The sequence below is a fragment of the Gallinula chloropus genome (assembly GCF_964237585.1).
Source record: "Gallinula chloropus genome assembly, chromosome: 11".
Taxonomy (NCBI): domain Eukaryota; kingdom Metazoa; phylum Chordata; class Aves; order Gruiformes; family Rallidae; genus Gallinula; species Gallinula chloropus.
The window spans coordinates 8,469,232-8,482,364 of record NC_140096.1 but is presented as its reverse complement, the minus strand read 5'-3'; positions in this window follow the sequence as shown (position 1 = coordinate 8,482,364).

Sequence of the window (13,133 nt, the reverse complement as noted above, 5' to 3'; positions counted from 1 at the left end):
CCATCCAAACAGGCCTTCCTCTTTGGCCATGCAGCTCCAGTGATCTCTTGCAGCTTCAGGTGGTGTAAGATGAGGAAGAATTGGACTGGACAAGGTTAAACAGTCTTTCAGTCTCTCCCTGGTACTGAGCTTGAAAGTATCCTGAATGATCTGCAATTTATTTTCCATATAGAGAGGTTCCTAGTGACTTATTTCCAGTTTGCGTGTTCTGAACTAGTGTCAGGAATGAATGCTGTGCAATTAATTCATTAATCAATCACGTTTAGTAAATGGAGATTGTCTGATCTGAATTACAGAGAGAAAAATTAGGCTGATTAATGGCTTTCCTCAGCTGAAGCAAAATCGGTGATCAGAGCTGGTGGAATGAACCACAAAATGGATTGCCATCGTTTCTGCAGACACAAGTGGTTTCTGTTGTGTTTGGGGTCATCTTATTCAATGTCCATGAAGCTGTCAGGCATGTTGGCAAAGCTGGGACATTTCAGAACGTCAGCCTGTGTCATGCCAACCTGGTAATATCCACTTTTTTATTGGCCTTTATCCTTTCAGAGGAGAAGGAATGGCTTGGTGTTTCCATCTCTCTTCCTGACAGTGCCCAGCTGTTACAGGAGCAACTGCTGATGAAGCCAAGGGGTTTCATTCACAGATCACAGGGAGAGCCTCCACCTGCCTCCCAGCCAGAGACCCAAGCCCCAGTGCTCTCAGGGGGGAGGCACCTCCCATGTGCTCTGATCTCTGATAGCAGGAGGGGAGCCATGTGCTGTGGTATCCAAACTCATGGGCTTCAACAGGAAGGTGTTTGCTGGGCAAACTGAGCCATGCGTGGTCCTAGAAATGGGCTTTGCTGGCGGCAGCAGAGATGCCAAGAGCCAGGCAGACCGTGCATCCTGCTGCTTACAGGAAGGGGCTGTCACACTACTGAACCACATCCCCCGTGTCCTGCTGCTGAGGAAGGGGCTAAACAACTGGGGTAAGACTGGAAAGCAGGAGGGATAGCGTGGGTTTTGTGCTGCTGAATATTTAGGATGTGCAAATGGAACTCGAGTTCCTGGCGAGCTCAGAAAATGCCAGTGGGGTGCACGCTGCCTGCTAGTAGTCAGCTCCTGCAGCACCTGATGTGGGAACCAAAATCAGTGAAGAGACCTGGAAGACCTGATGTTGTTGTAGCTGGGGCTCTGAACTGGCAGTGCCCTCCTGAGTGCAACAGGGGAAAACATACATCCAGGAGAGCAAAGGCTTAAATGGACAGTGAGCGTCTTCCCTGCCACAAGCGATAGCAGTCACCCACTGCTCAGAAAACGTATCTCCTCTGGGGATCAATGAACACGGGGGAGAAGAGCAGATGAGCTCATCCACTTGGCCATCATCACCTCCCTTTATTCCTGAGAGAGCTCACTGCATTTAGAGCTCCTGAAAGCAACAGCCTGCCCAGAGTTGGGCAGTTTGTGGGAAGGCAGCTCCCTGCCAGCTGCCTGCCCGCACCCCAGCGGGCCATCGCTGCCTTGCTCCTGAGGAGATGCTGCCAGTTGAGCTGCTCAAGTTTTGTCGTGTACTTTTGTGCAAGCAAGTTGCCCACTGAGAACACAGAACTGCAGAGCTAATCTCTGTTCTTAATTTGCCATTAATGTTTATTTTCATCAAGTTATTCATGAAATCCACAGCACAGCTGTTCCACATTAATCTCTTCCTCCTTGAAGTTTTTTCTTCTGCAAGAGGCAGTTTCTCTCTTGTTTTTTTGTTGCAGTGAGAGAGACAGGAGTCTGACTTAAAGCACTTGGGGCAGGGAGGGAGTCTATGGAGGTGGATTTTACTCTATGGGAATTTGCAGAAGAGGTGAGGAAAGGAAACCCATCATCCAAGACCGGTCTATCCCCTGTACCAGGGCAGGTTTGGGCTCGGTGGGGGCTGTAGGGCAGGTGGGGAGTGGTTTGCTGGAGCACAGATAAAACAGCCTGATCTGAGGTCCAAGGGGAGAGGACTCAGTCTGAGTTATCCTTCCAGGCTCATTGCTAACAGCTGTAAAGGCTGTTCATGGTTCATCTCATTTCCTTCTCTAATGACAAGAAGGGATGATTGCTGAATGTTTCCTCAAAAATTGAATTAGTGTTGTGTTGGCCATTGCATCACAGTTCTGTTGGTTGATCATGTAAAGTTAGGAATTTATTTTTAACTTTTAAAAATCATCTTTTTAGGTATCTAAAAAAAATCACCTGCTCCCAGGCAGCATGGAAGCTTTCTGGAATGGAGCTGTGCAGCCCCAGCCACTTCCAACAGGGCATGCCCCTTGTCTGAGGGGATATTTTGTATGTAAGCCTTGTTTGTGTCCACTGCAAAGCTCTGCCAAAGACACAGCCCAGTGCTGTTAACACAGGTGTCAGGATTGCATTACTTGGTTGACATTCCTCTAAACTATAGAGCTTGATATCCCAAGCTTTAGCTATCAACATAGGTTAGGGACTGGCAGCCCTGATCCCCCGTGCTCACACTCCTGGGCAGAGACAGCAAGGCTTGGCTTTATGTCACACCACTGCTCTGGGAGAGCCTCACAGTGCCACTGGCAGAAGGTTCATTATTTCTAGCACTGAAACATTCAGGAGCATTTTAAAGCAGTAATCCTCACTGATATGGATGGAAAGGTTGTGTATCGCTCGGTAGCAGGGTAGAGCCAGTAGGTTAGGAGGGTTTTCTAATTTTTGTAATGAGTTTCTGGTGAGCAGTTCACTAGCTCTAGTGCAAATTCTTCCCTGGGAGTACTGTGACGTTGCAATAGCTCACTGATGATGTAGTCCTGACAAGAAGTTCTCTTCCTACTGGTCCATTAAACATTAAATAGCTGACTTGAATTAACTGGTAACTATTAATTATTTTCATTATTTAGTATTTGTGTTAAACAATATTTTCAAATAATATTTATACAAATATTATTTATTGTTTATTTTTAGTAATTTAACTATTAACTGTTATTTGATATTATTAACTACTACTTGAATTAACTATTAACTGTTAACTATTAAGACAAATTGATGCTTTTCAAAAAATACAAAGCCCGATTTGTAATGCAAAGACACTTTGTCCAGGTACTTTTAAACATCAGTTTGTGATTACTGTCCCCTTTCTCTATCCAGTTACTCAGAAACATGTGATCACTACTGTGATCTTTTTCAAAAAGAAATTTATTTTCCCAGCCAGTTCTATTTTCCCTTGTTAACAGGCTCTGAAGTAGTCCAAAGCAGAAGGGGAAAAGCAAGTCAAAGCAAGGACTGTAGGAAATGTCAAACATGTAAGCTGGTAAATGTTGCAGATCTCAAGATGGACAGTTTAATGTGGACAGGAACTGGGAACTACATACAGCATCATTTCTCCTACAAATTTAAGAGTGAACTCTCCTGACCCATCCATCCTGTGTGCCATGCTAATACATGCTGCACTATCTGGCAGCACTGGAACTGTGAGGTGGAGTGAGGGAGAGTACATCGTATTAGAAAATGTATCTTGTTAGAAATTAGTTTATCCTTTACACTTTTTATTTTTTAGCCAACTGATCTGGAGCATTCAATTTACATTTACCCCATTCAGTAGCCTGAAAGCCATCATGTGTTTCCAAAGGGGTATTTTCCTGTTCATTAAATCCTGTTGGAGTCTAAGATGGAGGTGCCCCTGTGACATTGAACCAAAAATGTGTTGGAGACTAGATGGGCAGGATGTGTACTAGGAAGATATATCTGAGCAAAGTTCAGGTCTGTAAATTCAGTCTTCTCATAGGACCAAAACCTTCAAAAGGTTCTTGGTGGGGGAAGGGCGGTGGGTTTTGATTTCCCTTGCCTCATTTGGCTGGGAAGACACAGCACCGTTGACATTAATTTTTCTTCTCTTTTTTTTCTTTTTTCCCCAATGATTCCAAAAAGGATGCAAAAAGAAAAAAGAAAGAGAAACACATAAAGATGTACTGGGGCAACATGGTGCCTGGAAAAGCGACATCAGAAAAGAAATCACAGATGAGGGAAGGATTAAGTTACGAGGATGTAATGTGAAGAAAAGTAAAATGTGATACTAGAGCTGTGAAATTACAGCACAGGAAAGTAGAGATGGGGCCAGTGTTTTGGGAGGAAGCCTTGGCTTCACCCAAATTTGTGGGAATTTTTCTGTTGACTTCTGTGGAGCCAACATTTCTGCCTCTCGGCTCATGGTGCCACATTTTGAATCATGAATATGATGATTTTTCCCATCTAAGCATGACTTGGGGTAGTTAGTAACACAGCTCTTGTAACTTGAGATGATGAAAAAGTATTTAACATTAATTTTTCTACCAACCCTTTCATTCAGGGTTTGATCTTGCATCTGAAACACCCACCGAGCATTGGATTCATGTGCTCTAAATCAACTTCATTACTGCCTATGCAGGCCTGTATGAGTGTCTATAAGAGGGGAGAAGCTCACCTGCTTATTGCCATCTGACTCCACCTTTGATATGGAGCTGAGAAGCACGGCTGGTAAGTGTAACCTGGGAAAACAGCGCTCTGAGTAGTTTCTCATCTTAGATCTGTTCCAAAGATCAGAAGCCAGCAGATGTCAACTTTATTTAAGTTAATGAAAAAATGTTGTTTGGGTACATTTTTAGGGAATACATCTCTGCATACGTTAGTCAAATACATTGAGTTCTTTAATTAGAGGCAGTAAGAGAAACTCAAAAAAAGACACAAAATGCAATTTGAGCCATTGCAAATTACAGAAGCTTCACAAAATTGAAAAATGTGTTCTTCCAGCAGCTTTTGTTATGTTATATCTCAGTACTTTTTATTATTCTTCTTATTTTAATGCAAAGGGTTCATGAGCTGTAAGGAAGGAGGGACCAGCTGGGGAAAAGGGGCTCTCCAAAGTATTTCTGTGAAGGTGGATTTCTCTGACATCCATGTGGTTGTGGAGAATTGGTTTCACTGAAAATAAGTAAATCTATAGGTTGAACAGACACTGCTTTTGTTAGCTTGGCATGTGTCCCCAGTGAAGAGCTCAGTGTCTCTGACCTTTGCTGAGAGTTGTGGACCTTGTGGTGAACTGGAAGAGTTTGTGTTGGGCGGTCTCATCTGGATGTCCCCAGAAAGACCAGAGTTCATACTACACTGAATGCTGAGGCTTCCCAGATGTCTGCTCTTTGATCTCCTACACATCATTCACTTTTCCAAAAATACAGGGTCCTTGGTCACGCTACCAGATATGTAAGCAGGGTTACCAAGATTAACAATACTTGGCAAATCATATTTTTCTGCTGAAACTGCAAGGTCCAGTTCAGCGCAGGAGGCATGAGCAGAAATGTCTACAGGAGGGGAATATACTCTATACTTTCACAAGTCCCCATGTGCCTGCAGCCCTGATGTTGTACCCAGCTGCCACACATCCTGGCAGACATGCTGGGATGAGGTGCAATCCTCGGTTCCTCTAAAGATGCTGCAGTGAGATGTCTGGAGGCACATTTAGAAAATACCCATTCCCTGAAAAAACAGTATTTTCCCCTCGATTGCAAAAAGCCTTGGGCAGGTGACTGCACAAGATCTGGGAGAATTGCTTTATCACCCCACTACATCTGACCTGGAGTAGGGGCTTGTGTGCAAAGTCCAGCATTGGAATTGCTGCCACAGTCGAGAAGCTTTGGGCTGCTCTGGGGAGACGCTGTGTGTTTTGTGAGAACATCTCCTGAAAGCACTTGTGTTTCGTCTTGGTGAAGAATGGAAATCTTTGAAATCTCAGATGATGTGCAGACAAAAAACATGCCCTACTGAGGATACAGGAGCTCCCCTGTGTCTTATCAAACAGCACATCAAGCACATACCTTTTCTTTAGGCAAGCTGAGTCTTTCCAAAGCTGTCCTTTTCTCTAAGTCAGAGCAGAGCTGAATTTCTTCACGTGAAATGGAAGTCATTTCATCTTGACACAAGTTTATCCTGATGTAAGGGCTAATTGATAGCTTGCAGGGCACTTGTGTTTTCCAGGCTGTTGGTTTTGCTCTAAGGACACATTTAGTCAGTGATGAGAATATTTTGACAACTCTGCCTATCTGTGCTCAGGAACTGCAGTTTGGTGTGAATTTTCTGGGTGTGTTGACCCAGTTTCAAAGCCTAAAATGAGGATGCTGGAGATTAATATGGAAATACTGTAGCTGGCAAAATAAAACAAAGAAACAGGGTAAATAAGAAGTCGTACAGTACAGTATGTTCTGCACGAGAACTTTCAGGAGAGGTTTTGCTTAGCTGGCAGCAGCGTGTTTTTGTCCTTACATGTTCTCCAGGAGGTAGTTGTTAAAAAAAAGGGATGTGATTCAGCTTGCAGAAACATGTCATTCTGACCCACTTGCACATCCCCATAACCACATCTCTTCAGCAAATTCCTGCCTATCCATAAACACACAAAAAAGAACATGTCAAATCAAACAGAATTAGTTTTGAAGAGAAGGCACATGTTGCTGCATTATTCCTTTGCCTTCCTGGATCTAATAACTGTCTCATTTAGAATTCCCTCTCATTCATATTTGTGGTCTTTATTTTTACGTGCTTCTCAAAGCTTATTTTTAGGCAGCTTATGGCTCATTCTTTAGGAATAAAGAAATCCTTTCTGGTTTTATGTGTCGTCGCGTGAGCAGAGCTGGGGAGACTGTGTTTGTTTTCTTTAGATGATGTGACAAATTAGCTTCTTCCAAAATATTATGCTCTGGGGACTACGATCGCAGGAAGCACGAGAGAATATTAGAATACATTACTGGAGCTCTGTGGTATACATACATGTATCTTTCTTGTATACCAAGCAAGGTTTTAAGTAGAAATGTTCAAACTGTTTTGCTCCAGACTCTTCTAACAGTGTCTTTGTGCTGTCCACAGTCAGACAAAATTTGCATGCTGCAAGATAGTTGCTTTTAGTGTGTGTTTTGATTTTGGGAAAGGCTTTATACTGATTATACACAAAAATAGAAAAGAAGCTCTGTGCTCCTCTCTTTTACTTTTGTGATGCAAAATCTGGCTATAAATAAAAGTGCATTTCCTTAATAGAGAAATGCTATCACTTTGCTTCACCATTTCTCTCTTCGGTAAAATTAGCTGGGTCGCTAAGCCATCAATATGCAGTGAAAAGGGTAAGGACAATGAGCCCAGCTGTGGACCTTGTGCTCCCAGGGTTTGATTCCTTGTCCTTTGTTCTTTGGAGCCTTTTGTCTCTTCTCATCGAGGAGCTCATGACTTACGGTATTGCCGTTGCATGTGAACTCACCTTGGCCACTTTTCATTCCAGGAGCTGGTGGGAAGGTGACATGGATACCTGCTCACAGTTACTCCCCAGAGGCTTTTTGACTGGGGCAGAATAAGGAATAATAACTAGATGGCCGTGATGTCCAAAGGCAACCGATTACTGGTTGCAGCAGGTGATTATGATGCTGAACACTGTTCAGAAAGTTAACATCTTGGCAACTAGTTTAATTTTAAAATAGAACCTCATCCACAGTATGTTCTGTCTGCAGAGGAACTGTGCTATTTACATTTGATCAAGCCAAAATATCAAATTTGGATCAGTCTTCCCTTGCATCGAGATAATAAGTGTGGGATTTCACATCTGGCTTTCCAGGCTGGGCTTGCTTTAATAAGACACCAGCAGCAATTGCACTTTTTGAATAAAGCCATCATCAGAAATTGCTTACCAGGGTTTTGCAGTGTGGTGAATAGCTTCTTATGACTTCTAACTTTGGCTCGATGGGTTGGTTTCCTGTTCATCTCATTAGCTTTCATAATGGAGGGGAGAGTCTTAGACGACAAAAACAGCAAGGAAAAAATATTGTGTTGGCAACTGCAAGCTGTGTGAGCATTCAGACCGCCCCAAATGTGGGAGTCTGCAGAGTTACTGCAGAGAACAGCAATGTTCATAAGCAGATTACTGAGTCATGAGCATGTTTTGAATGTGATTACAAGCAGAGAGACAGAATTAGTCTTTGATTTCCATAAAAAATTAATGAGGGAGACAGACAGGGACAGACAAATTGAAGAGTTCACTTGGTTAATTTTCTAGCCAGCAGCTATTGTAAATGTTCCTCTTATTTAGCAAAGAAAGATACTAAATCTATATTGGTTATGTTGGCCAAGGAAAACTATTAGTGTGCTAGAGGTTTACCTAGGGGCAAACTGTCAGCAAATTAAAAAAGCAACAACGTGCTCATTTTGGGACATTTTGATGCATCTTCCACAAGTGCAGTCAATTAAGAGCTCCTCTGGAAATCATGTTTAGCTGTTGTGCTCTGGTGCCGCAGCTCTGCCTTCCTGGGAGCAACAGGGGACTGATTCCCTCTCTTAAAAGTAAGGAGTCCAGTTGTGTTTTAGAAGGATATAATTGAAGTTGTGCCCTGTTACAGATGGGATGAGTTGGGATGAGACCATCATTAATGCTACAGAAGCAGCAAGGGAAATGTTTCTAAGTTATATATTTTTTTAAAATGTTATTAATAGCTTCAGGGAAGCTTATAATTGAAATAATACAACCCTAGCAGTGGGTGTCTGAGGCAGGGTTGTGTAGTTCACTCCCATTTTCCTGTGTTCTGTTTTTTTTCTTTCATTTACCAAGGCCTAGTTACTGATTTTAACCAATATTTGACTGTACCTTGTATCAGCCATGCTCCCTCGATTTCCACTCAAGGCAGTCAAAATGACACCATTTAGCAGAAATATCTACCGCTCCAGATCATTTGTGAGGAGCAGAGATGCTGTCATATGCAAAATGGAGTTAGCTCTAATTTGCATAAAATATCAATGAACATTTTTGTAGAGATTTCTTGTCCAGATCTAACGCCCTGTGCTTAGAGTATTTACAGATGTTTAAATGATGAGGTGATGAGTTCAGTCCCTAGTTAAGTGCAACTTGCAACAGAACAGTAGAATATATGCTTTAAGAGGAATAATTGCCCTTACTACAGAAGACTTTGTTCTCATGGGAAGTGGCTATGAAAGTTGGATTTTTTAATTGTTTCCAACTTTTTTTATAAAATCTTGCAACATGCTGACTTTTCATTAAAGCTGTTGTAAAGCATATAATGGAAATTAGCATTATCTGGCTGGCTGTATTCAACAGCCACTTTCTCTGTATAAAAACATTAACAAAGATTCAGCTTGAGGATGAAAATATTTAGTATGAGGAAATTAATGTAGTCTAGTTGGTTGCATTAATGTAAAACAGAAAAACTCATGTCCACTGTGTGCTGGGGGAAAAAGAATGCTGTAGTAACCATGGTACTATTTCTTTAGACACATTACAGAATTATTGGCAGTTAAGTCACATATTTTGTTTCTGCTTTTATATTCTCTGTTATGATAGCGTCTGGATCAGCATCTTTGTGCTACAGAAGTGCCATAAATAATTCATGTCTTTATTTAAATAACTGGATTTATTTCCAATTGGCATGGAAAAGGCCTTTATTTTCTGTATCATTGTGCACAGTTGTTGTACTAGCCTCTTATTTCAAAATATTTGTGATTCACTCAGAACGCATCAGTAAATCAAATTACAGCAAACTTAGCCTGAAATTTAATTAGATGATCAACAATCATAGTTCTGTACCTTCCTAATGCAAAGAATCTTATTGCAGACAGTTTGCAAGGCATTGTCTCTGCACCTGAATCCATTATTATTGAAACAACATGGCAAAACATTAAAAAACCCTGTTGACTGCCCTCCGTTGAATGACAGTGTTTGCTGAGAGTCATTCTAGATTAGTCAGTGATATGTAACTCAGCAAAGCAGCAAGGAAGATAACTGTTCTAATGGCTCTCCTGGCTCTGCAGCCCTGGCTCTCGTAGGGTTGACCAGCCACTGGGCACAGGCTCCCTCGCGATGAGCAGCAGTGGGGTATATAACAGGGTATCTCCTGGAAAAAGTCCAGTGGAGGGCCACAAAGGTGATTAAGGGCCTGGAGCATCTCCACTACGAGGAAAGGCTGAGTGAGCTGGGGCTGTTCAGCCTGGAGAAAAGAAGACTGAGAGGGGATCTGATCAGTGTTTATTAATATCTGAAATGTGGGAAACAGGGGGAAATAGCCAGCCTCTTCTCAGTGGTCTGTGGGGACAGGACAAGGGGCGATGGCCTCAAGTTGGAGCACAGGAAGTTCTGCACCGATATACAGAAGAACTTCTTCATGGTGAGTGTGACAGAGCCTTGGGACAGGCTGCCCAGGGGGTGTGCAGTCTCCTTCTCTGGAGAGATTCCAGCCCTGTCTGGACACCGACCTGTGTGACCTGTCCTAGGGACCCTGCTTTGGCAGGGGGTTCGACTCGATGATTTCGGGAGGTCCCTTCCAACCCCTACAATTCTGTGAATCTGTGAATATATTTCATCCTGGTTCTTTATTAAAACTGAGACCATATAGTCTTAAAATCTACGCTGTTCCTGTGCTCCTAGGAGTAGGTCCCAAGCACCTTTAGATTAGTGTGGGGCTGCTGTTCCATCATGGCTGTGCCAAGCTCGGCCACTCATTTGTTTTCCAGGGGGGTTCTCATATCCCACCTGCAGAGCATTCGGACACACAAACTAAAGTGACCAACCTCCCTTTGCCAGATACAGAGTAGAAGAATGCCTTTTGGTAGACCTTGAGAGAACTTGGAACTAATTCAGCAGAATTTGAAGCATCCTGCAAAGAAACACATTAAAAATGAGGTCAGCAAGCGTGGCCTGGGTAGAGAAAGAATTCACTTAGTTATGTGAAGTAAAATGGCTAAATTAAAGCAATCAAGTGTGGGGGCAGCCCCTACCACACACAGCACTCTACAGCTGGAACACAGACTGCTCATATTCATGTCATTTATTGCTGAGATAGGTTAGGAGTTTTCAGGTGATTTGAAAAAATCATCCTCAGGCAAAGACATGTGGGGTAGGCTGTAGCAGAACAGAAGCACAGGCAGGAAAAGGCAGCAGAGCCTAGAGAAGTGCGGAGCAACGTAGATAGCCAAAAACCCAAGAGGCGCAGTGCCTTGTTTTCACATTGTAAAGCCCAAAAAGACTCCAAGAAAAAGTGGAAACCCTGCTGACTGACCTACAAGGAAGCAAATAGACTTTCAGTGTCCTCAGCTTTCGTTTGCAGGGGAAAGAATAACACCATGGCTAGGATTCTCCTCAAATTTCGCTTTAGTTTTTATGTTCATGGGACAGTGTTGCACAGTTTTCATTAAGGCTCTTTGTAAGTATCAGACTGTAATCCTTTCCTCCATCAGCTGGAAGGCACCACCAGGCCCTTAAAACCTCTCTTCTTTATTCTGTATCTGTTACTTTAACAGTTCCCTTGTGTGTGGGAAAACACAGAGAGGAGCTCAGAGATGATTTCTGTGCAGGCTATATAAATGTGAGTAGCAGCTGAGTATGACCATATTTCTATATACATTTGTGTTTGGCGGTGGAACTGAGGTTATGGTTGTGATGTTTTTGCCTTTCTCAAAGGTGTGGAGGTTTCAGAGGCCGCAGAAGGACCATCTCACTGACTGGGGCTCACAGGAATGATGTGACCTTCTGTGAATCCCCTTCTCATGGTGCAAGTCAACGTGTGCTGCTACGGAGACATGCAGATGATGTGACTAAATAGCAAAGCCCCGGCTGGACATTCCTTCCAGGTAAACATCATATGGAGCAATGGACAATGGTCTTTCAAAGTGTTGTATCATTCTTACTTTGTGTCTAAGTTGTCTGCCTTAGGCAGGATCCTTCTAACATGCACTGACTTTGGAGAGGTATGCACTGAAGCCTTGAAAAGCTGGAATCAAAACTCAATAGCCTTGGTTGGGTGTTTAGTAGAGGTTGTCTACAATTACCAGAGATGGATTTTAATCAGTCAGCTAAGCACAGAACTTGAGCTGGGGTCTTTGCAACATGGCCTGGGTCTGGCTTTTGAAACATTTCTTATGGATAATAGCACTTCTGACAAGGTTTGCCTCTGGTGGAATTCTCACATTCACATCTCAATCCCCAACTCACAGATAAGTGAAAGAGAAAAACTTGGATCTTGCCCTGAGCGCAGCTGGAAACCTGCCAGGAACAGGGTGTTGGAGGGGAGCCATTCCTCCAAGGGGACTTTGAGGTCATTCCTCCAGCTGGTGCAGACCCTGAATTGCAAAGAAAGTAGGTATGGAAACAGGGAGATGGCGTCTCTTGGTAGAAGCCTGTGACCTCTACATGTATTGATTTATTGTGCACAATCTGTCTGCTTCTCCTCTCCTAGAAATATTATAACTTCCCTTCCTCTGCTAAAATCCTTGACCTAAAATATGTCAAATGGACTAAGCCTCCATTACATATGCCATCAACCTTTCTTATTTAGAAAAGAATATCAGTGTCCCTTGTTTGTCTAACAAAGGTTAAGTTTAACCTCCCAGGCACAGTGCAAAGAACATCTGTTTATTCAGATTCCTAGCCTGGGGGCTGAGAAGCACAGTTTCTATTTGGGACCTCTAGCTGACATTTGTTAACTTAGTTTGCATACATTTTAATGTGGTTTCTTGTACCCAGAGGCAGTTGTTTAGAGAATAATATGATAGGATATAAATATATATATATATATGGCCAAATTATTATTACTCCAAGTTATCCTTGCTGGAATATGAAGGAGAAAATTAGTTTTGGAGCTCTTCAAATCCTCAGAGGTCACAAAAAAGGGGGTTGTGGAGATGGACATGCTGGAATTCAGCAGCATAAGAAGCAGACAAAGGGAGGAAAACAAGAAACCTGGTTGGTTTGAGCCCTTTGTCACTGCAGGGAGCAGACTCTGTTTGGGAGTGATGGATGAAGGAGCTCAAACCGCTGTAAATGGGGCTCTCAGCCACCTATGTGGCTAGGTGGCCAGATGTGCACACTATGTCCATGCCAAATATAACCACATCATGTCAAGCACTGACCCCAGTGCTTTGGACAGAAGACATCACTACCATTTGCATACAGGCTGCATCCCAGTTTGTGGAGGAGCAGGGGACCTGTGTGGAAGTCAAGTCCTGGGTCATTCCGTAAGATCTCAGTCCTGTCCCTGCTGTGTGTGGTTCCTTATCCATCAACACAGTGCTGCATGAAGTCTGCAAAGAAATGTGTGTTTGTAAGAAAAGCCTGTTTCCAGTAGAAACGATTCTAAAAATTATTTG